This window comes from Lepisosteus oculatus, chromosome 7 (genome assembly GCF_040954835.1).
Source record: "Lepisosteus oculatus isolate fLepOcu1 chromosome 7, fLepOcu1.hap2, whole genome shotgun sequence".
Classification (NCBI taxonomy): Eukaryota; Metazoa; Chordata; class Actinopteri; order Semionotiformes; family Lepisosteidae; genus Lepisosteus; species Lepisosteus oculatus.
In genome coordinates, this window is record NC_090702.1 from 6,592,369 (window position 1) to 6,618,199 (window position 25,831).

The window sequence follows — 25,831 nt, forward strand, 5'->3', positions numbered from 1 at the left end:
TTCACAGGTGCCTTTGCCAGCTGGGCTAACCGTTCAACTGACTTCCCCCATGTTGCCCTCCACTCTTCGGTTGACTATCTTCTTAGGGGAGCCCCTCTGCGTATCACTGCTTTGTCACCGAACCCAATCATAAACTCTGATCAAGCACAGGGCTTGTTTTATATCCTTGCAAGCTGATGACACTTCCTCTTTTTCTTTTGATGGTTTGCTTCAGAAGGCTTAAAATACACAATTCAGAGTCCTTACCAGCGTCAATGTGTTATGCTGTAGGAACAAAGGAAGAATGTCATGAGCTGAGTGTATCTTACGAGCTGCAGGTGAATATGAATGTTTGAATAAGAGCTTGTTAAAGCTGTGGTCTTTATAGTCCCGGTCACAATGTCTGAAATGAGTGCAAACTGCAGGAAGTACATTTCTAAAACAACTATATAATCTGGATCCTTGAATGGATGAAGTCTTACATATTAAGTTTCCCAAGGTGCTGTACAAAAAATGTACAGGCAAAAACTATTCACGATTCACAGATTAATTTAGTTTAATACATTTTACTTATTAATTCATACTTATCCTTCCTATTGAGTAGAGGTAAAGATGGACCTTGAACTACTTCAGTTCAGATAATGGGTGCCAATACATATTTTTGGGACGGCTGTTGTTCCCCTTGTATGGTGCAAGATGCAATTATTATCCATGTTTCTAAAATTAAAAAACGAAATTAATATATGTCTATTAGAATAAGATTAAACATTTCAACATATGAACAAAAGAAACAAGATGTAGACATAGATGTGTTCAAAATAGATAATAAAATAATCAAAATCAAAGGAAATTTGAAAAACAGCATGAATTGGGGCAAACTTCAAAAATGAATTCAAAACAAAATGAAAACAACAACATTTATAATGAGTATACCTCCTGTAGCATTAACACCAAATCAGCCTCTGGACAGAATGCTCTGGGATGTCATTTCACTCTTCCTGTGAAGACTGGTTGGTTGATGTTGATGTCTCTTGATGATGTGAGTGAGGTCCAAAAGATCTTCTACTGCACGTAGATCAGGAGAAGATGGTGGCTTTCGCAAGAGTTTGGTTTCTTGGAGCAATGAAAAGCCTTTGGAGTCTTAAAACTGTGTGGTTTTATATACAGTGTCCTGCTACAACATGTTATATAAGTGTCCTGCTACAACACTTCTGGATATATTGCAGGAACGGAAACACTGTTTGTAGAAGGACTTTGTTAATGTATCGTGAAGCAGTATGGTTACCCTCAACCTCCACACAAGGCACTTTCACTGCCCCATCTGTTGGCTTGAATGGTGTAACAGTCAGCATAATTCTCACTGTAATGTTTCCACACATATTGTCTGAGTTTGTCAAGGGCAAAATGACATTTATTGATGAATAAAAGACTTAAATACTCTTCCTGATAGCACTGCAGATGTGCTGTGGCCCACAGAGGATGCAATTGTTGTCTCTGGGCTGCCAGTGTTTCTGGTGAATGGCACTCAAGCGTACACATCATGTTTAAGCAGACAGCGACCTGCTGTTGTTCTGCTAATTAATCCTTTATTTTATTCAGTTAATTGAGGAAAACTTCTCATTTGCAGCAATGAACTGAAGAGTACCCTTATGTTCAGTAGAGTATTTAATAGAGCAATTTGAGGATTTTACCTTGTTCAATACTACAGCAATGTCAGAAACAGGATTTGTTACTCCATGAGAATTTCTAGAGCTCTTACCTACTCAACTGTCTCATATTGAACCGATTAAATGATTTCTCTAGATTCATCTGTGGTGCAGAATTCTCCAAGCATTTCTCTTTCACAGACAGGTCAGCTTCAGCCTGAGTACCAAGAGTAAAGTACCAAGAGTACCAAGTTATTTCCAGTTCTCATGTGGGTACGACAGTCTGCAAATGCTCAGTAAGCCATTCGTGTAAAATTGAGACTTGAGTTTTCATAGCATGTGAGTGTTTATTCAGGAGTTCCTTTTAAACACTCTAAGGCTTTCCATGTAAATTGAGCTAAGATGGTGGGCGTTTTGAGATGCTGCAACTCAAGGAGATCTTGAGAGGTAGGCTTTGCTAACTGATATAAACAGTTATCTTATGACTTCACTGTGTCCTGCACAGTGTGGAGAGCTCATTCTAATATCTCAATTTCCATAGCACCATGATTTCCGTCCAGAAATGATGTGCTAGGTAAATCCAGCAAGGCACGCAGCAGTGACCCATGTTGCTGGTCATGCTCCTGTGGCTATCAGAGTAAAGTACAGGCTGAGTCTACCATGCTGTTCACACAGAAGCTGTACTGCTCCAATCTTCACAAAAACATGCTTCTTTGATTCTGTCGCTTCAGATTGTGGGTCTGCATGAAAGTAGATTACAGGGCAGTTGGCCTTTCCAAAGTAAAATGTAAAATGGTAGCTCTTAAAAATAATTTTAGGCATGTTTTTTTAGGGCACATATTCAAACTTACTTGCGCTGATGCTTGCAGGCTTGCATTTACAACACAGTGACAATTTTGCAACTGAATTTCCAAATAGAAATTATTATTCATATACCTGAAAAAGAGATTTCTGCAGGAGAGAACAAGAACACCTTTTGAGATGGATTCATTAAAAAAGAACAATGCACAATATCCTACATTGGCACCACAGCAGAAGGATATTATGCATTTGGAATTATTCCTGATTAAAACTGACATTCATTAATAAGACTGTAGCCACAATGTAGAATTACAAAATAGTGCATTTTTTTAATCAAACTTTTGCTAAGCTAAATGGCCGAGGAGGTACTGGAAATGATAAACATTGTGACTGAATCATACTTGTTTTTGACTGGGCTGTAGTGTTGTTAGTCGTACTTTCTTTTTATGTAGGCTAATGTTGCAATTGAACTTTAGAACAAGGCTCTACCCTGGAGGTCTTGCATCATACTTGAACATTGTCAGTTAAGCTCTCATTATCTTCCTTCGCCGACCCTTCTGTTTTGCTTGTTTTGCTTTTCTTCTTGAGGAACTGATGTTCGGGGTGTGGCGTTGTTCATGTAAAGAGTGAAATACGAATTTCTAAGAAATGATAACAGTTAATCGTTTTAGCAAGGAACTGGCCTAAACTGTGGTTTTTAAATGTTTTTGCTTCTGTTTCACGAAAAATGTGAATTGGCAAAATGTATTGGCACACCATACGGTGGTACAACATTTGATGCACAGTGGATATGGATACAGCGATGACTGGGAAATGTTCTTAATAATGGCGTCATAGCATACAAGGCACTACGCAGTTGTAGTGTTCTGATTCAGTCTACATTGAACAGCCTCATCTGCAGTAGAAAGACCAACCAGGTCCGCCACTTTTCCAGCTGATAACTGCAAACTCTAGCGGTAACAAGGACCGCACTGTAGACTGGAACCAATCAATGGAAAGTGTGTGTTGTAGCATTTGGATGACAGCTTCACTTTCTTTGAAACTGTTACAGCTTCTGTGCCTTGGATGATTAAAAAAAAGCTACCTCTCACAGGTCTCACACTGCAGCACATAGTTGTTTCCTTTTGTTAACCACGCAGTTCACAAGAACTTGTGTAGTCAAATATTAACCCCACCTATGCTCCAAATTCAAAGGCTCATTTAACATATAATTTAAAATGAATACAAACTCTGTTGTTAACTGTACTTTGCTTTGTAGCGACTTTACAGTGTGAATCCAGTCTCAGTGTTGCTATTTCCAGCAAATGATAGTAATCTCAAATCTTTGTGCTGTGATCAAGAGGGAGAATATAAGTATTTTTCCCAAAGTGTTCATCAAAGACTTTTCCTTGCTTGTTTTGTTCTGTATATACCGTCCAGAGGAGTTCATCACAGCCACTAAAGTTATTATAAATAGTCTTCGAATGTTATATTAAATATGATTGCAAATGGCATTAGTTGTATTTTCTGGTTTAAAACATCGACATTAAGATGTTTAATTTTAGGTGATCTCTCAAACATTACTCATAGCACAGCCTTGCACATTTCAAGGGTGGAAACACTTCATTCAAAATCATCCACAACACTTAATATGAACTTGCTACTTATTGCTATTTTGCTGCTGAAGCACCTGGGAACTTGTGCTGGTAAGTTGCTGGAGTCTCAGCAAGTCTCAGGTTCTCCTGCTAAGACTCTGGTTTGCATCATTGAAACCCCCCTATAAAAGAGTTTCACAATGTACAAAATTATGTCACAGCACCAGAATCTAAGAAATATTATGTGGTTAATAAATGAGCAACAGCTTTCCAGGTTGATTGGAAGAGTGTCAGTAAGATCTACAGAGAGATAATTTTTCCAGCCAGAGAAAGCATTTATCAATGTCTATTTCTAAAAGGGTTGTAGTACACATCATATCCAGTAGGACAGGTTCCAGTTACCCAAAAAAAAGGTTTTGCCTGCATAATGAATTTCATCACCAAGCCAACTTAGAGGGGTATGTCACCTATAAGAGTTCTTGTTTACATAAAGTGGAACATGCCCTTACTTCCCACCTCTTTCTGAGATAACCTTTCCACAAATGCTGTTTACAGCCTAAAAATAGCCATCAGGCTACACAATGCAGTCTAGCCAACACCTTGCCACATACCTGAGTTATTGTGGGTGCTGTAGTATGTAGTGATGTAAAAAGGATGTCAACCACCAGTTTTCCTAAAGGCCAAACCAGCATCACAGACTTCCTGTTCTTGGTATTTTAATTTCTGTTCTTTAGCACATTTCTTCGAATGTGAAGCAATTGATGTTATCTTGGGTTTTTTTTCTTCTCCTACAGTGGTGGTGGAGAGAGTGTGCATATCAATAGGTAACGACCAGTTTTTTTGCATGCCTTGGGTGGGACACTTTCAGAGAGATTCAGCTCTCAAACAAAGTTACTGTAAAACTCAGTTTTCCAGAGAGAAATGCAACATATTTGGTCACCCTTTTGCTGAGGTGCTGAGGTGTTTTGCCCTTGTTTTCAAACTGCACGTACCTTGAAGTTGCAGGTTTTGTGTAATGAGAAAAAAAAAGCAGCTGTATGCTCAAATCACACGATGCACTCATTTTATATTAAACATCACCCTTCCAGGAATAAAGAAACACTATGCAATGTAGAATACATTGAGCAAAATGGGAAGTATCTTATTATTTTTAATAGATTCTGCTTGTTCAGCATGCCTCATATATTTGCCGTTATCTTCTGTTTGTGTTCACAGTTAAAATAATTTCTCTAAGTGTTTTTTTTTTCAATTAAATATAAATAGGACAATATATACCCAACAGCTGGTCTCTGTTTAAAAACTGGAGTCCCACCCTAAAATTTGGCATTGTAATTAAAAGTTGAATCCTTTTACTAAATAATGCAATGTTCAGGATATATAATGGTGTATTTAAGACATTGAGGTGGTTGAAAATGTTAAATAGAATCTAAGATGTTTCTATTTAGATGCAATACTTCACAATCCACAAGTATCCACAGGTCGCACTCCAGCTTGCAATGTGAATTAGTTGGAACCAGTTTCATACTTGTCTAACCTTAAGGGAGACATCCAGATGTCCACAGTCCACAGTCCATGCTAGTGATTTAAGCTCAGAGTTCAATGCCAACATTGCTCGATAGCTGTTCCCTCCAACAGTCTGAAACAGTAATGGATGAATATCCATGCAATCATAAACACTTTGGAAAGTGGATAATGTGAGTGAGCTGTTTTTTTTTTATTATCCTTATCTTATTAATGAAATAATTGCTTAGTATTCTGATATGGTGCTTCTACCTTGTTTTTTCTTTTACTTCAGTACTGAAATAAATAAAGATGAATTTCATTAATTCTTTCACCAGCTTTAGTACTGTACATGCAGAATATTGTTTCTGATGCCTTGTAACAGACATTTGAGCATTTTTCTAGGTGCAACAATAAACTCTTTGAGTTTTAATTGAGTGACAGATCCTGAATTATCATTCCAATGATGCAGTAGGCTCACAGCAATGTTTTACTCATCTTTTCTCAAATCTTATTTTTTTCTCTTGTATTTTTAGTTATTTTGTACAATATTGATGAAATATACAGAAATTGAAAGTTCCAGAATCGTACTGGAGAACCATTTTTTCTTGTGTTATTTACAAAAAAAATATTTAATACATTGAATTGAATTATGTCTGTCAGTATTTTTAAGTTCATGGCTACCTTATTTGGTCAAGATCTTATGCAAACTAAGATGCACGTCGATACATGTGACAGTTTTCTGGAAATCCCCTGTAAAATCTTCTGAGATTATGCTAGGAGCCTTTTCATGGGAAATTTGGTTTAGTTGTTCAGTTGTGAGTGGCTCGTGAGTTCAAACCAGTTTTCTGACAACTGCAGATGGCATATCTACACTGCCCAGTTAGTACTACCTTGTCTTGTCTCACAGTCTTGCTTAATTGTAGCAACTACGGTAGTTATGCCGATGGAGAGAGTCACCTTAGCAAACTGTATATTCACTCTCAGAAGTAATTCAATTGCTTATAGGTGAGGATGTACTAATGGACAGCCTATCCAGCCACTTTGTGGTTCTGAAGAAACTGCCCTGTAACTGAAGACCAGACTCTGAAGTATGATGATACATTTCCTTGACTGAGTCACCACAAGGCCCACTCATCTCCAGTAATAACTGAACCCTAGGACAACTCCATGTTTCTTGACATCACTAGACAACCATGCAGAAGCAAATAGGTGTAACGAACAGTTCTTTCCGGACCCTATGCGGACGACACAGTCCGACGGAGTGGGGAAACACTAGGGAAACGTCATGCAGGAATACGGGGCAGAAGACAGGGGGGCGTGTCCAAGGTGCGCTGGTGCACGGGGGAGGTGTGGCCGAGGAGAACAATCCAAAAGAGTAGTCCTTAGGGAATATCCAAAACACAAGGGTAAGTCCAAAACCAGGAGATCCATCAGAACAAAGAATTAAAAACCACGAAGGCCGGGTCAGAACCGGTGGACGGGGAACAGGAACGGGAACAGAGGTTAAAACCTTAATGGGACCAGGCGCTTCCAGGTCCCGGACTCGCACGATATGGAAATCAGATGCAGAGCCCGGATGAGCGTCAGCGCCTGGCTTTTAAGGTGGGCTGGGAATGTGAAACAGGTGCACAGAATAAAGTCTTGAGTGAAAGGGCTGGAGCACCCTTAAGGAGGGGGAACCAATATCGTGACAATAGGTCATTAAGTTAAGCAACATAGAGCATTAATTCGCAACCCCCTCTATGCTCAGAGAGTCCACACACACAGTGTCTACAGGCTGACTAACACAAGGCAATGAGGTTCTTCTGTGTTCATAATATTGCTACACATTACACGTGTGTAATCTCCTCACTAGTGTTTAGTCTTGGATTTTAAGTCCTGATCTCAAATGTAAAATACATGACAGGCACAGTTTACTCTCTCATCCTCTACTCCTTTATTACTTTTTCAAATTGTGGCATTATTTAGGTCAGTGTGTTTGGATTGTTATCCTGCCTGTCACCTGTTGCTTGCTGGGATAGGCTCCAGCTCCGCCACGATCCTGAATTGGATGAAGTGTTTGGAAAATGGATGGCTGGATGTTTGTGTAACAACATATCCCTGTCTGAGTGGAAGTTAAGATCTGGACAGATAATTCACCCATGGAGGTCTGGGCACTGTAGGGTTTCCTGTGTAGAAACCATTTGTAGTAAAATCACTACAAGTGTAATTTTAGGTTTCCCAAAATAAGATCTTATAACAAATTTAAGTGATTAGCTTGTCTTTATCTCAAGAATAATCATTAACATCTTTGCGTTTCCATATTGTATACCTACCGTATTCATAAAGCAGAGATTTTAAGCACACACTGAATTCCTATAGATTTACAACTGACATATTTACCACCATGTGAACTTCAAACAAGATATTTGGCAGGGCAATGTATGAAAACAGAATGAGAGATTTCGAACAGATGAAACGAAAAGAGAAAGCTGAAAAACTGTTTTTGGACATAAAATGTAGAGTTGCAATCAAGTGGATGAAAGTTCCCCTTGCTCCCCATATTAACAAAATGGAAAACATAGCTTCTTTTGCGATGCACAGTGATTAATATAAAAGCACAATATTTTACCTAAATAAAACATTAGACACAGATTCACCCCTTTTAGCACCATTAGATTTTTCAGCTTTTGAAGTTTGAATGTTTTATTTTTTACACGCGCTGCTTTTGGGGTTAAGGACTATCTGTCATCTCACCAAACGATATGAGTGATAATACGGAGCATGTGGCCCTCAGAGACACCCTGCTGGATGTTAGAATTGGAATAAATATCACAGTTGCAGCATAATGATATATAAGTGTCACATTCTGAGTCATTGCAGATATGTTTGAAATTGAACTTGTTTAGATGTGGCCATAAAACGACTTCTTCACCGGCATCTTATCCCAATTCACTAGGAACGACAACACAAGATCAGAGTTTGATGAACTATTATGGAGTGGATATCGGCTTAACCCGCTTGGCTGAGGGCTGACCTCCTGGCCATAGGACAAGGAGGCCAGAACCCCCACGCAGGGTGACCAAGGGGTCACTGCAGAGGTGGAGGTGGGATGCAAAAGTCATATGTGAGGGAGAGTAGGAAATCACGTTGGTATTTATAGTGTTTGGTGGAGGAAGGATGACGGGAGCAATTGCTGATTACTGACAGCTGAGTACGATTGAACGTGGTTGTTGTCATCCCTCCCGAACTTTCGTTATAAACACCATTAATTTTGTGATCAGCATAGTACACTACTCAAGGAAAGGCAGATAAATGAAGAAAAGACCACACTCTTTTGTACCATGGAAAAGGGAGATTAGTAGAGCCGGTCAAACTATGATCATGTTTCCTGGCGGGGTGGGTGGGAGGAAAGGAGAATACCCAAGGAAAATCTATGCGAATAAGGAGAGAACATGCAAACTCCACACAGACAGCATGCCAGCCCACTGCTGAACCCTGGAGCTATCAGGTAGAAATCTTAACCATCACACCTCTTGGCCACCCAGATATCACCCATAACACAGGTTCTTACGTGTATGTACATTTTTATTTTATCTGGACAGTGAAAAGTAAGTTTCACTTTATGGATTTGACTGGTTATTCTTATCCTATTGGCTACAGCATGGCAACTCCTAAAAGCTTTTCTGGAGTCTGCAGGCTTTATTAATTTCTTCAGAAGCAGCGGAGTGGCCCATTCTTCCATTTACTGGCATTCGTTTATCCTGGCCTGAGTTGTGACGAGTTTGAGTCTTTCCAGGAATTATGGGAATTATATACAGTACTGACAGCACACAACCACTCTCCTACTGATTGTCACCCTAGACTGTCACAGGGACATAGAGAAAAGGGAAATTGTAGAATTCATGTTTCAGCATTTCCAGAATTAGGTGTAATTTTTTTTTAAAAGGCAGGCTTATCAATTTACTGCATTTGACAAAACCTGAGGAAAATCAAATATCTTGAGACATAAGAGGAAAGGTGCACTTGGGAGTGCAATTTGTAATTATGACCTGGCAGAATAAAATGAGCACCTGCATCAGATCTGTTTCTATAAGCTATCTGGAGTGTTGTGTGATGCTGCTTGTTGTTTAATATCTTACATCTGTATGAACAAGGAAGCAATTGTTTTCAGTAATATACAGGTACATAGGTATTTGGGCAAGAAAAACATGTCCCAATCAAACATTGTTTCACTGTGAATATTACAGTGTGGAAAGAATGTGGTATGGATGATATCGTTCTGTTAGGATTTGTGGAATCACTGTTTTTTGTATTTTTTGTTGCCTTTAAATACTTCAGCAGTCTCTGAGTCTAAAGAATACAGCACAGCTGTTTTTAAACAAGAATAAGGTGTCACAGTTCACAGATGGCCTGTTAACTGTAATCAAACGTGAACTCAAACAAACATTAAAACTCAAATTGATCATTGCTACTACCCAGTATGTACACTAATGCTTGCTGTATTTGATCTATGGGGGTTTTCTTGTTAGATCTATGTAGTCCAAGCCTGGATTGCGTGCTTAACCATGTATTAAAAGCTGAGTCGATTTCTCTCCCCAATGGTGTATTCAAGCAATGAATTCTCTGAATTGCGGGAATACATGTAATCTCTTGTCATTTCACAACACTGACAAGGGCAGAATTGTCTAAAGAGACTTCTAATTCTGCCTATCTTTGTGTACTGTATAAACATAGCAGCCATGCACAGCTGCTTCACCCTTCTAGCTTTGGCTAGTGAAAAGGACATATATTTTAGGAGGAACTCCATTCAGGTTTATGGTGTGGCTTATAAGCATTCAATTGTCGTGGATTGTGGGAATTATTATTATCACTTACAGTTTGACAATGTTGAGGGATGAAGAAGTTCAAGCAGGGAGCTGCGTCAGCATGCGTAGGCTGCAAAGGAGCAGGTAAAGGTTTATTCCATGCTGAAAAGAAACACAATGTTTCGGCTGTGGAGCCTTCTTCAGGTGTCAACATTCAGCTTATTGTTGAGTGAAATCTCTTTCCATTCTTTTATTGATCTTTTTTAAAATAACATGCAGCGTCAAAAAGCCAATCTTTTGCGAATACAGTATGTTGTATGTATATATATAATAGTTCAGGTGGGTAGCTGCGTCAGCATGCATAGGCTGCAAAGGAAAAAGTAATAGGTTTATTCCATGCTGAAAAAAAGAAGAAAGAAAACACAACGTTTCGGCTGTGGAGCCTTCTTCAGGTGTGAGAAAGACAGGGCAGTAGGCAAAGGTAATGTAGCGGGAGAACAAAGGCTGGGAGAGAGGAGGAGCGAGAGGCGGGAGCAGGGGACAGAAAGACAGGCCAATCAAGAGGTGTGAAGTTAGAATAGGTGTAGAGAGGTGTGCAATGAAACTTCCAATGAATGGAGGACATGTATATACGTAATGTTGAAGGATGCCAACAATGTACTATCCTTTAGTCAATTCCTTAAAAATACCCTAGGTACTCTTAATTCTGAAGCTCATCAATTATCTTTGTACTTGGTAGATGTACATTTCTGCTCCAATGAGTCAGTTCTCAGTAAACATAAATAGGGCTGCTGCAGAACTGATGTACCTTTAGTACCAGGGGAGCTGAACCGGCATCAGGACTGCAAAGGGTCAAAAGGAGGTTAATTCCACACTTAAGAGTCTAGTGTTTGAATTAAATACACAGCATTTCAAATGTGATATCAACATTTTCTTCCTTCCCAGACACTCTACTCTTAATATACTCTTTATTTTGTCCTCTTTCTAGGAATTGGCTAGGAAAGGTCCACAGCCAAAATGTTGTATTATTGTACCCTGTCATTTTACTGCATTGAATTAACCTCTACTTTTTCCTGAAGTAGTCATGAGCTGTCTTATTACTACTCATCAGTCAACTGATTTGTTGTGTGAAATCTCTTTGCATTCTTTTATTGATCTTTTTAAATAACAGGCAACACCAAAAAGCAGAGAATACTGTATGTAGAGTGTAGAATAATAATGTTCAGGAATAAAAGTTAAAAGTTTTTGTAATGTCAACTGATTGATTTTCTGGAAGTGATTTTTCCAAAAACTATGTTTATATTCATTTATATATCATACTGCTTGTGCTATATAATATGGGTCGGTATTTTAAAGCTTCTATATTCTTCACTTCTATAGCTTAAGAAACACATTTGTGTTATTTTGTTGGTTTAAATGAAATTCCATTGTTAAGACTTTGGTTCATCAAGGAAATGAAAGATTATCTATACATGTTGCTTACTTTTTTAGCTGATTATTTTTTATTATTTTATCATTCTTTTTAATGCTTTAATTATAATGCTATAATTGCTATTAATGCTATAATAATTTTTAATGCTTTTAATGCCTTTAATACAAAAGGCAACATGTTGAAAATAGGAAATATGACATGATCTTTTGAATAGTAATACCTTTTTTACATGAACATTTTTGCACATCATCATCTGAATGATAAAGAAATAATTATCAACACTGATACAATGCTTTGAAGGAAACTATTTTTAGTTCTTAATTTATGAAGGGGAAAAGATAAATGATCTTTCCTACAGAATATTGTTCAGTAGTTTACATACAATACAGTAGCTTTCTTTTGCTTGAAGAGAACAAATATGACAACATTCATATGCAGTAATTAATACACATATGAAAGAGATATGAGACTGTCATATAGATAGTTAAAAGACTTCACTACAAGCCATATTTAGTTTAATTAAATTAAAGGAAAAAATGAACAGCAGGAGTCTTAAAATATATTTACCTTCTTACCATCAAATGTGATACCTTCAAGTGTAGTTGACTAAAATAATTTTGCCTACATGTTTTACAGGCATTTGGCAATTTTTTTTTCTCTTAATGAAGAATTCACAATTTTTTGACTCAGTATGTTTTGAGTGAGAGTGCAACAAAATTCCAGAAAGGCCTATAAATACATTGGAACCATAATTAAACACTTTATGCGTATATTAACGAGCCTTACTTTTTGAGACATTTTGTGTATTAACTTTTACGTTTGTAAATTTTCGTCAATTTAAGGACGACAAGATTCTGCAGTGAAAGTTTTTTAGAATGCTCAAGATTTCATTGGAAGGAAATATTAAAATGCTGAATGGCTTTCTGTCCCTGGTTACTATGCCTTTAAATTAAATAAATCATCGGGCTTTGTAATATTCCATGCGCATTCACGTTCCACTTTCCTGCATACTCTGATGCAATGCGCAAATACTACTTGCACAAGGATTACAGTATTTAAAGAAAAAGAAGACCAAATGAAAAAAGAAAACGTTATTCAGAGGAAATGGTTTTGAAACTGCATGATTTCTTTTACAGTTCCTGTTTATAACACATTCGCTGTTTTGAAATTGTGCACCCTTCAAATTTGTCACCTTGTGGTCAGTAACAATGTGTGCACATCATCTGCAATGGGCACTTCCATTAATTCTCCTTTTATCACTTTTTATGTTTAAAATCTTAACCAATAGGAAACAAGTGTTTTAAGAACATAAAGTGATTTGATTTGTTCATAAATTTGATTATTTATAATGTACACTTCAAGATCATTGAGGGGACAGAGTCATAAAAACAGAAATAAATCATCAGCATCCCTTCTTCTTAACTCCAAATATTCCCTTGGTTATTTTATTGCTTAAAATAGGCAATACCAGTTGTAATTTCATTTGTTGTGCTTCCAAGTTTAGTTATCAATGTGTGTTCCTTCAAAGGCTTTTACTAATCCTTACGTATACTGTATGTCATTTACTGGAATACCAGAAAGAGTGAGACAGTTTTTAAAGCATTTATGTGCAACAGTCAGAATGCATCAGCAATGGCTAGACAGAGGATGTATGTATTAGAATTCAACTGAATTAAAAATTTGGTCTCTGGTCTTGAAGATTGTAATTGTAAACCTACAGTATTTTCTGTCACTTGTGTGGTCAGACACAATTCTATTGTTAAAATACAGATTTTACAACGCACTGTGATTTTCTGCCGGTTTTACGGTCACGTATTTATTGGGTATTTGTGAAGCTTTAGATTTTGTATGAGTTTTGAGTAGAATTTATTAACATGGAAAGGCACCTGTCAAATTGAAAAGTATTGCTTTGAATATCGTTTTTTCGTTCTTTGCTTTTCTGATGTCATATTGTAAGCTTTTATCTTAAGTACATCGGTTGTAGAATGGACATAATTGTCCCTCATTAGTAGGGGATATTTTAAATTTTTGCCAAAATTTGATGCATGAATTACTTAATCATTCTTTTCATTTTAATTGGAAAAAGCAGATGGGCACCTTAACGTTTTGGCTGAATCACATTCATTCTGAAGTCATTCTAGTTCAGCTGTGAATCTCATTGGATCTCACATAAAAGAAAGAAAAGATACACTGTAAGTGAAGCCTTAAAACACTTTAAACATTTCCCTGTCCAACTTTTTTAAGGTAGACTGCAGTAAAACCGAAACTAGTTTTGTTCTTTTTTGATTGCAGTTTAATTGAATGTACTGTTGGCCACTTTAATTTGTTTAGATTTTTTACTTTCTCAAAGCTAAGTTTCTTTAAATATTGTCATGAAATATGTTTTTTTTTTGTTATGTTTTTGTTTCTTCTGCCATAAAGCTTACAGTTTTAAGTATTTAGTAAACAAGCACTCCAATGAAATGACCTCAGCCTTCTGCATTTCGGGGAATGTCCTCAGATCTGAAAATTACTAAGTTATTATCACAACCGCTTACTGTACATCAAATTGACTTGACCTCCAGAAGAGCTGTTTGCTATATAGGAAGGAATTGACCTTCTGTGAAGTGATTTGCTATGTTAATAGACATTTTGTTTTGTCTTAATTTCTTTAAGTTCATGTTTCTCAATAAAACATAAATCTATTCTTAGAATTTTGTGACTAACATAGTATTTCCTTCTCTGAGAATCAGTCAGTAAATGCAGAACTGTTAGGAAATTCCTGTGAAAGAAAGACTAAAGTTCTTGCAACTGAGAATATACAAAAATAGACATCACACACAGGAAATACAGCAATTCATTTTACTGGTCAGGTAGTAAGAATAAAACTTTGCTCACTGTGGGAAAGATCTGGGGTTTTACGTGTAGACAAATCATTTGGGCTTCAGCACTTAGAAAATATGAGGTAATAATACATTTGGCTCTTTTGTTTGGTCTTAAATATGAAAGATATGTATGGGAAAACAGCAATACAGTATTTAAATAAAACCACAGGTGAATAGGTCACTGAGCTCTAGCTGTGGCATCTGACAGATCACAAAAAAGGAGTTATGTAAGGCTTTAATGTGGCAATCAGTTTCTTCCATAGAGTCCCCCCTCAGGCCAAAACGACATTCCCAAAGTCAGTTTCTACTACTCTTTACTTATTTCTACTTAGTGTGTAGCTGAAGCCATAATTAAAATTAAATAAACTTTGTTGGGCATATTGAAGAAATCATATAGCATTGTCACCTTGAAGCCTGATCTCATCAGGTCTCAGAAGCTGAGAGAGGCTAAATCTGGACCTCTGTAGAAAACCATGTTGCAGCTTTGAGTAGTTTTAGTGGACAACTATGTAGCACTCTTACCCTCTGGACCAGTATTTCTAACCCAGAGCCCCAGTACGGTGACTGAGGACACTGCAGCAGGTGATGTTCTATAAATGATTCATTAAACTGAGATCTTAACTAATTGGTCATTGAAGATTCCTTGGTGCTGGTTAAGCGATTAGGGGTATTATCTTCAGGTTCCTGATTAAATTCAGTTTGGGGCTTGTTGAAGCAATTTCTCACCACACCAGTTGGAATCTGCTGGTGAGAGAGTCTGCTGAGTATTGCCTTAAGTGGGTTCTTAACTTCAGCAATGGATACAGTGGGTCCCCTCTTATATGTAAAGTGCTTTGAGATCCTTTGGGCTGAAAAGCAAAATATAAATATGTTGAATTTCTATCATATTGACATAATGATTATGCCATCAAGTCTCATTCTGTATGCTGTAGTGCTTTCTTATTACTGTTAATAATCAATTCAATTTTAAGATACCACCAGTATTTTTCATTTTGAACAGTTTTTGCTTGTGTGTCAACAGAACTGTATGCCAAAAACATAAGAAGTAGAAAAAGCAAAAAAGAAATTTTTTGCTGATGACCTGGAAGTCGGAAACACAATGTAGTGTGGGGGGTCATTGTGAGCTGTGGTACAAGCCTGGGAAAGAAGAGATAGAGCTACAGTCAAGTAGTGAACAAGCAGTTCTTGTGGGATTCTCCATCCCTGTTCTCCTGGGGCTGTCAGCAGCCTGGGAATGGCTCCAGGTGGTCATTAGTGGGCTTGTGGTCCACACATATTCAGTGGAATTGAGATCAGGCAGCCTCAGAATACAGTCCTGGTGGATTACTTTGTGTCTGGCATTGATCAGTCCAAGGAACAAGAGGCAACTGGTTGAGCATACAGAATAGAAAAAATGTGTGACTGCTGCTAAACAGTTTGTTCTGACGACACGGTGGTCAAACTGGAATGCCTCATCAGTCCTCCTGCAATAAATCATCAATGAAGAAATGTAGGTTCCACTGCTCCATGTGCTGCAATGCACAGACAGAACACCGTTCGTGTCATCTCCTCAGATCACAACAAACAGGTCATCTATAGCTTATTCCTATTTCTGTATTGTCTGAAAGCAACAGTTATCTGACAACTGTGTGTTCCTTCCTTGCTTGCTTTAGGGGCCATCTGTGATCTAGCGTTGTTAGCTATTGACAGATCATTATCCAAAAATCTTTCCTAAATATCCCTTCAATCTGTGGATCAGTCTTTGTTGGCATTACGCTCACACCGAAATAAAATTGGGAATGATTTTTCTCCGTCTTGCTGCAAAAACCTTTTCCTTTATATCCATTGGAAGTGAGATTTTTTTCTACCATCCTTTGCAGTCTGAAAACTGTGGAAAAAACACATTCCAGGAAAATCAGATGAAATTTTTATTGATTTTCAAATGGAAAACTGATCATCAGGCTCTTTCAGTGGAATGCTTGGGTTCAAGTGTATGATGAGTTGACATGGAGTTTATAAACTATGCTGCATTATCTCAGTACCACAGGAAGTGAGTACTAAAACCATATTCCCTTTTGAGATCTCATTACTAGTCTTTAGCCATGGGAATTCAGATAAACAGAAAACATTGTCCTTAACCTTAAACTTCCTCTGTCCCTTTCACTGTCCTTCCCACAAAAGGGAAAAGATTAAAGATATAAAATTATTTGGGCATTAAATCAAACAAATGTCTTTCTTCTTCACAACTTAAGGAATTGAAGAGCTATGCAAGATAAATACAATCAAGGATATTAGGCCATGTGACAGAAGGGGTTGGCAGATGTGTGTATGTGTGTGTATATACTGTAGATGCAGGCCTCTATGATCAGTGAGCTGAAAATGTGTGATTTGCAGTCTTTTAGACCACCTACCTTTTCTTTCTTTTTGTAGTGTCATGTCCAACTGATGAAAATAGAAACACGAGTCTGGAAATAATACAGCTTCTTAAGAGGATGTAAAACATTTTTTAAAAGTAAAAATAATACAGACTTGAGTCGAAGCACCAATAATAATTAACTTTGTGGTGTCTGATCTGTATAATCTAGAATCTTCTAGCAGGAATTTGTAGAACAGGGACTTTCCTTTTTGACAGTGTGTGTTAATCTTCATACAGGTGATACATCAATAACATAAAATTACACCCTCCCTCAGACAGCCATTTTAATCCAGCTGCACCTGTTTTGTGCAAAAACAGTTTAATTCTATTAAAAACAGTCATTAAAAGTATTTTGTCGTCTATTTGCGTAGGCTTGTGAAAATCCAAAGATGCATTAAAAACACAACAACTGCTTTTGGTCCTAGAGTGTTTTTAACACTGTTTATTGTATTTAAATAACAGAGTTGTTATTTTATATAAGGAATAAAAGAAATGGTCTTTTTGACTAGGTGTGCCCCTTAACTTATAAAATGAACTTTCTTGTCACAATATTTTAAAAAAGTATTTCAGATTCTAGTTTTAGTGTGTAAGAAAAAATAAACCAGACAAAAAACAATTTATTTTTTATTGTTCACAACACAGAAGGTAAAGCTACATTCAGAACTGTCAGTACAGAGAGTAGCATGCTTAAATTTGAGGGAAAGGGAAAGAATGGGTCACACTCGTAAACCCCTCCTCTTAAGGATGCTCCAGCCCTTCCTTGTTTTATACTCATCTCCCGCACCTGACTCCGGTTCCTGCCCCCCGTCCTATAAAAGCCAGGCGTTCCTGCCAATCTTGGCTCAGCTTTGGAAGATGGACGCCCTGAAGCCCGTCTATCCGCGAGTCCAGGAGCGACTCGGCTTCAATGACGTCCTGACCTTCTGAGTCTGGGACTATGGAGCATCTGGTCCCATGACCCCTCTTTTATTCCCCCGACCCTCCGCCGGATTCCGCTCTGCCTTTTAACTCTGTTCGTCTTTGTCAGGATGGATCACCCGGTCTGGGACAATTGCTACTCTCTTGGATTTGCTATGGATTCCCCTGGACATGTTTGCCTTGGACACCCCCCCCATGAAAACCGGACCACCATGCCCCCTGTTTTCCTTCCAGGCCCGTGTTTTCCTCATGCCTCCCCGGATTGTACTGTCTGCATAGGGTCCTGAAAGAACACTTCGTGACAGAATGTCCCATTGATAAAATTATGTGTCCTCAAAGTGCACTTAGCAGAGTTCAGTACCAAGCCCTTTGAAAGTAAGCTATACACTGCGTTGTTATTGAAGAGCTTGAGCACATAGTCATTTCCTCAAGACTCCTTTTATCTCTGTCCCTCTCTTGCTGGTGTGAAATTCATTAAGAACATTTCTCTAAGGTTACAACCAGTAAATCTCTTGGTGTGAAAATATTTTCTCTCTTAGAATCTACTCTTCTGTTAAAAGTTTACAATTTGTGTTAAAATCAATGATAAACAATAAGCTTGTGTTTATTACATAGCAGCGAAACAGCAAAATTGGTTGTATAAAACAGCCACAAAAAATATATTTTGGTGAATATATTCAGCCAAGTCAGACTTATCTAAACAACAGATATGTTAAGTAAACCTGGGCTATGAATAGTGTGGTTTACTCCTCTCAAATTAGTAAAAATCCTGCTGTTAATGACTTTAACAGAGACATCTTATTAAAGTGCTGGTATAATGATTACTTGTCATGGTCTGCCAGTTCATAATGTTCGTTACCATTCCATATTAACTTTAAACATTTTGATAACTTTTATAGTGCACCCTCCAAAATTATTGAGACAGTAAAGTCTTATTTGTTAGTTTTGCTTTATAATCCTGGAGTTTGTAATTTGTGATCATGACTAATCAATCTGAATTATAAATTCAATACGATATGTGTTTTATTTTTTAGTAATTTAATGCACAGAGTTGATCATATTTGAGCAAAAAGCATATTTCGAGTTCAGCCCAGTGATTTCAAGTGACCAGAATGTTAGGACACATATTTCAGAGTGTAAAAGTCAGTATTTGGTTGTACATCACTTTGATGCAACAAGCACATGAAGTCTGCAACCCACAGAGCTCGCCAAACTCCGAAATTATCCGAGATGCTTTGCCAAGCCCTTGTAGCAACCACTTCGAGGTCTTGCCTATTCTTGGGATGTTCTTCAGTTTTTTCTTCAGCATGTGAAGTTCTTGGTCATCTTGATTTCAATTTGGAGACTGACTTGATTTTCCTCTTTTTGTACTATTGAACTCCATGGGTGCATTGACTATGTTTTGGGTCATTGTCATGATACTTGGTGAAGTGCTGCCAAATAAGTAAAGAAGCACTGATGTCTACAGTATATAAACAGACAAGTGTACACTGTAAGCTTCAGAAGTAATTATTTTTGTGTCACCTTTAGTTAGATTGTCAATATAGGTGAGTGAGCCAGTTGCAGATAAAACCATACCAAAGTCAGTCCACCCATCATAGCAGATGGTAGTATTTTTTAGGCATGTGCAGTTCCTTTCTTTTTACTTACTTTAACTCTTCCATCACTATGGTAAAGGTTTATCTTGGTCTCATCTGTCCACAAAATTTTGTTCCAAAATACTCCTGCTTCATCTATGTACTTTCAAGCAATTTCTGAAGCACAGTAGAGGTAATGACATGAACTAGACATCCCCTGACTGTATAGATGACATTTGTGATGGTAGCAGCCGGAAAATGCTGAAGACACATTCCTGTGTTACTCACAAAGAAGTTTTGTTTACTGCAGGCATGTTACTTCTTTGTGTAAGCAAGCCATTTTTTTTGGTCTTCTTTTCACAGATTTACTTGACACACAGCAACATGTGATTAGAGATTGTGAGACCTGAAGATCTTACTAGAAGGATGACAAGTAAGTTATCCATCCTGTGGAAAAACTGACATGCTCTTGTGTTTTGGTTAACTCTATGGCTTCCATGTGGACTCAGATCTTCTGAGTAATTACATTTTGAATGGCAAACAGTATTCAGATTGTACCGAAATAGATGTTGTAAAACTTGAATTTGTAAGCTATGGCATTATGGAGATCGTTCCAAAATGGGTGGGAGATATTGTGCTTCCTGATGATAAAGAACACCTTGCCAAGCCATAGCAGACTGCCAGTTTTTAAAGACCATGAAAGGAATGAGGAAAGTGGAAAAAGATTTGCTAATATTCCAATTGAAAACTACATGAAAACATGGAACTTCTTCAGAACATAGTTTACTGTAGTTTTTTTGTTTTTTGAAAAGTATACAAACATTGCTCTCTTGCTAACAGTATTTTGATTTGTTTAGCCATACTTTTATGTGGCATGTGCACATCCTTGCATTAAGAGTTCTTGTTTTTTCAAAACTAAAAAAAAAGAAAACCTCATCTGAAAGGTGTTTAGGCTCCAGGGTTTATTCCTCATCAAGAGTGAAGATTAGTTCCTCTTGATGTTTGTGCATTATCATTGTGAATAAGTTATCATAAGGGATTAGTCCAGACTGACCAAGGAAATGCTTATCCCTCTGTGAAAAGCAAACTAATGTACCATATTGATCTTCAAAGAAGGTCTGTATTCACAGGAATTGACACTGTTGTGCAGAACCTATTTTAAAAGGACTGTACAGCAAAAAAAGCTAAAACAGAACATTCTGAATCTTTAGTAGTCACCATAATGTTACACAGATCTCAGGATCCTAATGGATTAGTGCAAATGTGCAGGTGTCAAAAGCAAATACACTGATCCACTGAGGTCTCTCTGTCATGACTTTTAATGTTGAAGTATTGACATCTTGTCAGCCATTCTGTGTTTGATGTTCTGTAAGCAAGATGTAGAACAGCTAGCTTTTCCCTTGTTGAGGTTGACCTGTTGAGTGGGGCACTAAGCTGTTATGTCTTCCTTAAGTCCTGAGTTCATTTGTTTTCTTTAGGGATTATTGATAATAGTGCTACTTATACAGTATATGCTTGTTCTGTGTGTTCCATTTTTTTGAGTGCAGTCACACCTAGAGCCTAAAAGACTTTGGGCCTTTTAGGAGATGTTAAATATGCATTCCTTAGACACAGACATACAGGTGAAGAAAAATAAAAAATTTGGATGTCTGTATTTTGTTCTGTAATAGTACTTGTTTTAAATAATGGATGAGCCATCTGTGGTAACAGCAACTCTTGTTTTTTTGTGTGGAGAGGAGTAATGCATAGCTTAAGCAACAGTAAGAATGGACTTTATTGAATGGAATTTGTAGCTTGTATGAAATATAGTATGTGAAAGTTATTTTCTGTAGGTTGTTATTTATTGTTGTTAATATTTTAGGCCTTTTAAGATAGGATTAAAAAATAAGATGTAACTTTATAAAGTATAAATGTAGGCTTTCAGTTTTGTCAAAACATATGGTTTGATGCACCCCTAACTAGGGTTTTTTTAGTTTCAACTAGAGTTTTTGGATTTAGTGGAAAGGTAAACAGAAGATAACTATGCAGTGTGTGGTCCTGGAGTGACAGTTGCTGAGTAACTTATATATCCCTCTAATTTATAAGACCTAGACGACAGTCTTCTGAGATTTGTCTGCTTTTCCATCAGCCCGGACTCAGGTTTAACAGCCATCTGGTACCTTATTGTTAAGGGGGAACTTTTTACCTAGTGACTTCCTTTGAGTGGCGGCCTGCAACATTTGACCTCTGCTTTCCAGGTCATGACCTTCACCTCATTTCCTTCTCAGCAGCAATTTTGACAGCAGGGTTAAGTTTATATGATACTCTTGGTAAGTGCTACTTGAAAGTGCCAAGTTTCTGAACTACTGCTCGTTCCTTTGATACTCCAGTTTCTGTTTTGACCTGGTCCATCCTCAGCAAACCTGTGCCCATCTGGATAGGGTTAGATCCCATCCTTTTGTCCGAATACAACTCAACCCACAAACAGGATTCAGTGGCCAGCTCTGACACCTTCTCATTGGCTTCACTGTTGTGTTATTATAAGGAACTGCTTATATAGTGTTGACTTGGAGGTTTTTTACATGCTGCATTTCCAATCACTTTTCTTCTGCATGGCACTCTGTTTTTTCTCCTTACGGTTGTTGTTTGGCACAAACAAGCTCTGGAAAGGGTTCTCAATGTTTTTTAACAGGAAATTATATTGGGACAACTTGTGACACTACACCAGTTAAAGATGCTACACCAGGAGAGCAGTGTGGGGTAGTGGTTAGGACTCTGAAGATGTAACTAGATTATGTTTCTTGGATGGTACACTGCTTTTGTAAGCTTGAGCAAAGTACTTTGCTGAGATTGGTCCAGTAAAATGTCTCTTGCATAAATGGGTTCCAAAGTAAATCACTTTGGATAAAATTGTCAGTCCAATAAATGCATTAAAATGGTGTGCTGTTCGAGTTTCATCTATCCTTGGTCAGCTTTTGTTTAAATGCTAGACCAGTGTTACTGAAAGGTCTGTATGAAATAATACAGCCATATTGATAAGACAAGTGATGGTTTTAAGAGATGCATTAGTCATTTGGGGGTTAAGACATTTTAAAGGAAATAAATAGTAATTAATTAATTGCTTACACTTATATAGCACTTTTCTGGACACTCCACTCAGAATGCTTTACAGGAACAGGAGACTCCCCTCCACCACCACCACCAATGTGCAGCCTCCACCTGGATGATGTGACAGCAGCCATAGTGCGCCAGTACACTCACCACACATCAGCTATTAATGGGGAGTAGAACAGAGTGATGAAGCCAGTTCATAGATGGGGATTATTAGATGCCCATGATTGGTAAGGGCCAATGGGAAATTTGGCCAGGATGCTGGGGTTAGACCCCTACTCTTTGAGAAATGCTCTGTGATTTTTGATGACCACAGAGATTGGGCTGTCGGTTTTTCGGTCTCATCTGAAGGACGGCACCTTTTTACAGTATAGTGTCCCCGTCACTATGCTGGGGCATTAGGACCTACACAGACCACAGGGTGAGCACCCCCTGCTGGCCCCACTAACGCCTTCCTGCAGCAATCTTAGTTTTTCCCAGGAGGTCTCTCATCCAGGTACTGACCTGGCTCACACCTGCTGAGCTTCAGTGGGTTTCCAGTTGTGAGTTGTAGTGTGATACAGTATTTTTCTATTATTTAGAGTTTCTGTTTCTTTTAGTCTTGATGGATTCTGAAAAAAAAACAGGTATCCCCCCCCCCACACAAAATTCTGCTCTCTTAGAAGTTGTTAATGTTAAAAATGGGAAATAAATGGACAATGCAAATAGACAAGATCAAGCATCAGACATTGAGTAAAATTATTTTTTAACTGAGGTAGAGCGGTAAGTGTTTATATTTTATGTGAACTCTCACAAATTACAAAGAAACATTTCAAGTGCCTGAAAGAAGAAATAGAACTATTTTTTACACTATTTCAACATGCATTGGGGACAGGTTGGCTTAGTGGGTAAATCTCTAACAGACTTCTAACAGGTAGACTGTGGGTTCAAGTCCCTACTGCAGACACTGCTGTTGTACCTTGAGTGAGGTACTTTTCTCTAGTTTCTCCTGTACACCCATCTGAATAAATGGTAACCAGCATTCCAGGGGGTAATCTCTGCCACAGACAGGCTCCCATCTGAGGTGAGTCATGGCACTCTTGTTCAGTTAATGCCTTTGACACGAGGGTATCCTTTGTCCTGATGGGTCAATGTGACTCAGATATGGAAATTAGAACCTGGACAAGCCTGTTCACTGGTCTCTGAGCCCTAGAGGCCACATGTTCTACTGTTGGGGCGGTGAGATGGCTGTGTGGATCTGCGCCTGTGGCTGGAAGGTTGCCGGTTTGTATCCTGCGTCAGGCAGAGTAAACCCACTCTGTTGGGGCCCTGAGCAATGCCCTTAACCCCAACTGCTCCAGGGGCGTCGTAAACATGGCTGACCCTGCGCTCTGACCCCAAGCTTCTCTCCCTGTCTGTGTGTCTCATGGAGAGCAAGTTAGTGTCTGAAAAAAGACAAATTCCTAATACAATGAATTGTATATGACCAATAGAGTGATCTTATCTTATCTATCCCTTATCTACAAGGTGCTTCCCAAAGTCTTTATAAATCAGTCTCATCTTGCAAGAGCTATTGTTATAGGAGCAGCAAGAAGACATGCAGCAAGTGCTTCTAGGACTTATTGAATATATATATATACTTCAGAGTAAGTGTGTATATATATATACTTACTTACTTTGAAGCTTGACAGTTCTTTCAGTGAGTCAGGTTTTCCCATTGACTTTCTTTCAAAGCTATAATGGAGGTGTGATATACAAATTAAAACTGAAATTATGTTAATTCTTTTAAAAAGTACTTCAGGCCTTTGAGTGTTTTGACTGTTTTCTGTTCTCCTGCACTTCGTTCCAATAGCTTTTGTACTTTTGGCACAATTTTGTATTTCCTGTGACAGTAGTATAAAGCCCAGCACACAAGGACACAAATTCAGTTAGTCATAAGATGCATAGTTTCCAGTGCACGATAACACAGAATTTGAAACCAGTGTTTTAATCTTGACCTTTGTCCTTTGGTCTTAGACTGCATTTAAATAACCACAAAATGAAAAGTCAGAAAGAAATAATCCTAAGCAGTTTGACCATTTTTGGCTGGACCTGTGCTTTCTAGGAATCTGACTTAGAAAAGCCCATTTCCCAGAGAATTGCAAGGGAGGCTGGCAGATGTTATGGCAAGCCCTTGTGTTATGGAAAAACCTTCTGGGGAATATTTTTTGGGGGGAGGGAAAGTGGGGTTAGCCTTTAGAAGCAGTCTTATCAGTAGCTTTTTTTTTCCCTCCCTGTAGGCAGCAAACCAGATGCTTACATTCCATGCATACATAAAAGACCACATCATCCTGGTACTTCAGCGTGCAAACATTACATTTGATAACTTACATAAAACGTACCAAAGAATGGTGTCATGGTGAAGGAGGATATCTGTGTAAGCAATGAATTTAACTTTCGCTTTGACCAGCCTTGACTTGCTTCCCTTGACAGAGCTGTCAGCTGGACTCTTAAAACCAAGCAAGGCTGGGAGCGTCCCACTCGCAGGTGTTTTCCTTTTTAATGAAGGACAAATCACCACCGGCTTACATTCTACCATCCTCAGTCCGAAATGTTGAAGCAGCTGGGCCTACTCTTATACACTGACAAAAAACGAAAGATGCCGGAGGTGATGGTGTTTGTGTGCACCTTTTAAATGGGTGCTCGCCTTCACCCAAGCCGAAACACCTCTCACCTTGAAGAGAACTATGTCCTGAAGTATTGCAGGACAGGCAATATGGAATCGAGTGCTACCAGTATGCCTTTCAGCAGGCTATAGGATAACAAGGGAGTTTATTATCAAACAAGGATTGGATTGATTCTCCAGACAGCAATAGTTCATGTCTGAGTCATGTTGCTGGCCAGCTAGGACCAGGATGACCCATGTGGCAGAGCACCACCATGGTAGTCACCCGAGGGTGTCTCTGCTTTTTGGCAGGCAGTAGTAACTTCTGTGCCTGGCCAGGTCCCTGCAGGCTTATGATGATGTCAGTGACAGATGAGCCATTCCGTCAGTCAGTGCTAATTCTCCTGTAAGGTGTGGGGGAGCTTTCAGCCTGTCACATGTCAAACAGCTTCACATGCAGGCCAGTCAGAGAAATATATGTTCGCAATTGTGCTGTTCTCTACTTAACAGAAGCTTATTGGCGTCACAGCGAAAAAATATTTGTTGCGTTTAAGCAAGATAGCATTGCATTTAAACAAGATACTTTTTGTGTTTATACGAGATAACGTAGATAGCGAAATTGCATGAAAATGCGATAATTTG

General features: G+C 38.3%; 1 long non-coding RNA gene across 18 annotated transcripts in view; it reads left to right on the forward strand.

Moving 5' to 3' along the window:
* Positions 1-25,831, forward strand: part of LOC107078070 (uncharacterized) — a 264,300-nt gene that overhangs the window by 53,846 nt on the left and 184,623 nt on the right. For all 18 annotated transcript variants that reach the window (XR_001479061.2, XR_001479060.2, XR_001479062.2 and 15 more), the window contains one exon: positions 19,840-19,909. This is a non-coding gene — a long non-coding RNA (uncharacterized lncRNA). The remainder of the gene's footprint in view (positions 1-19,839; positions 19,910-25,831) is intronic.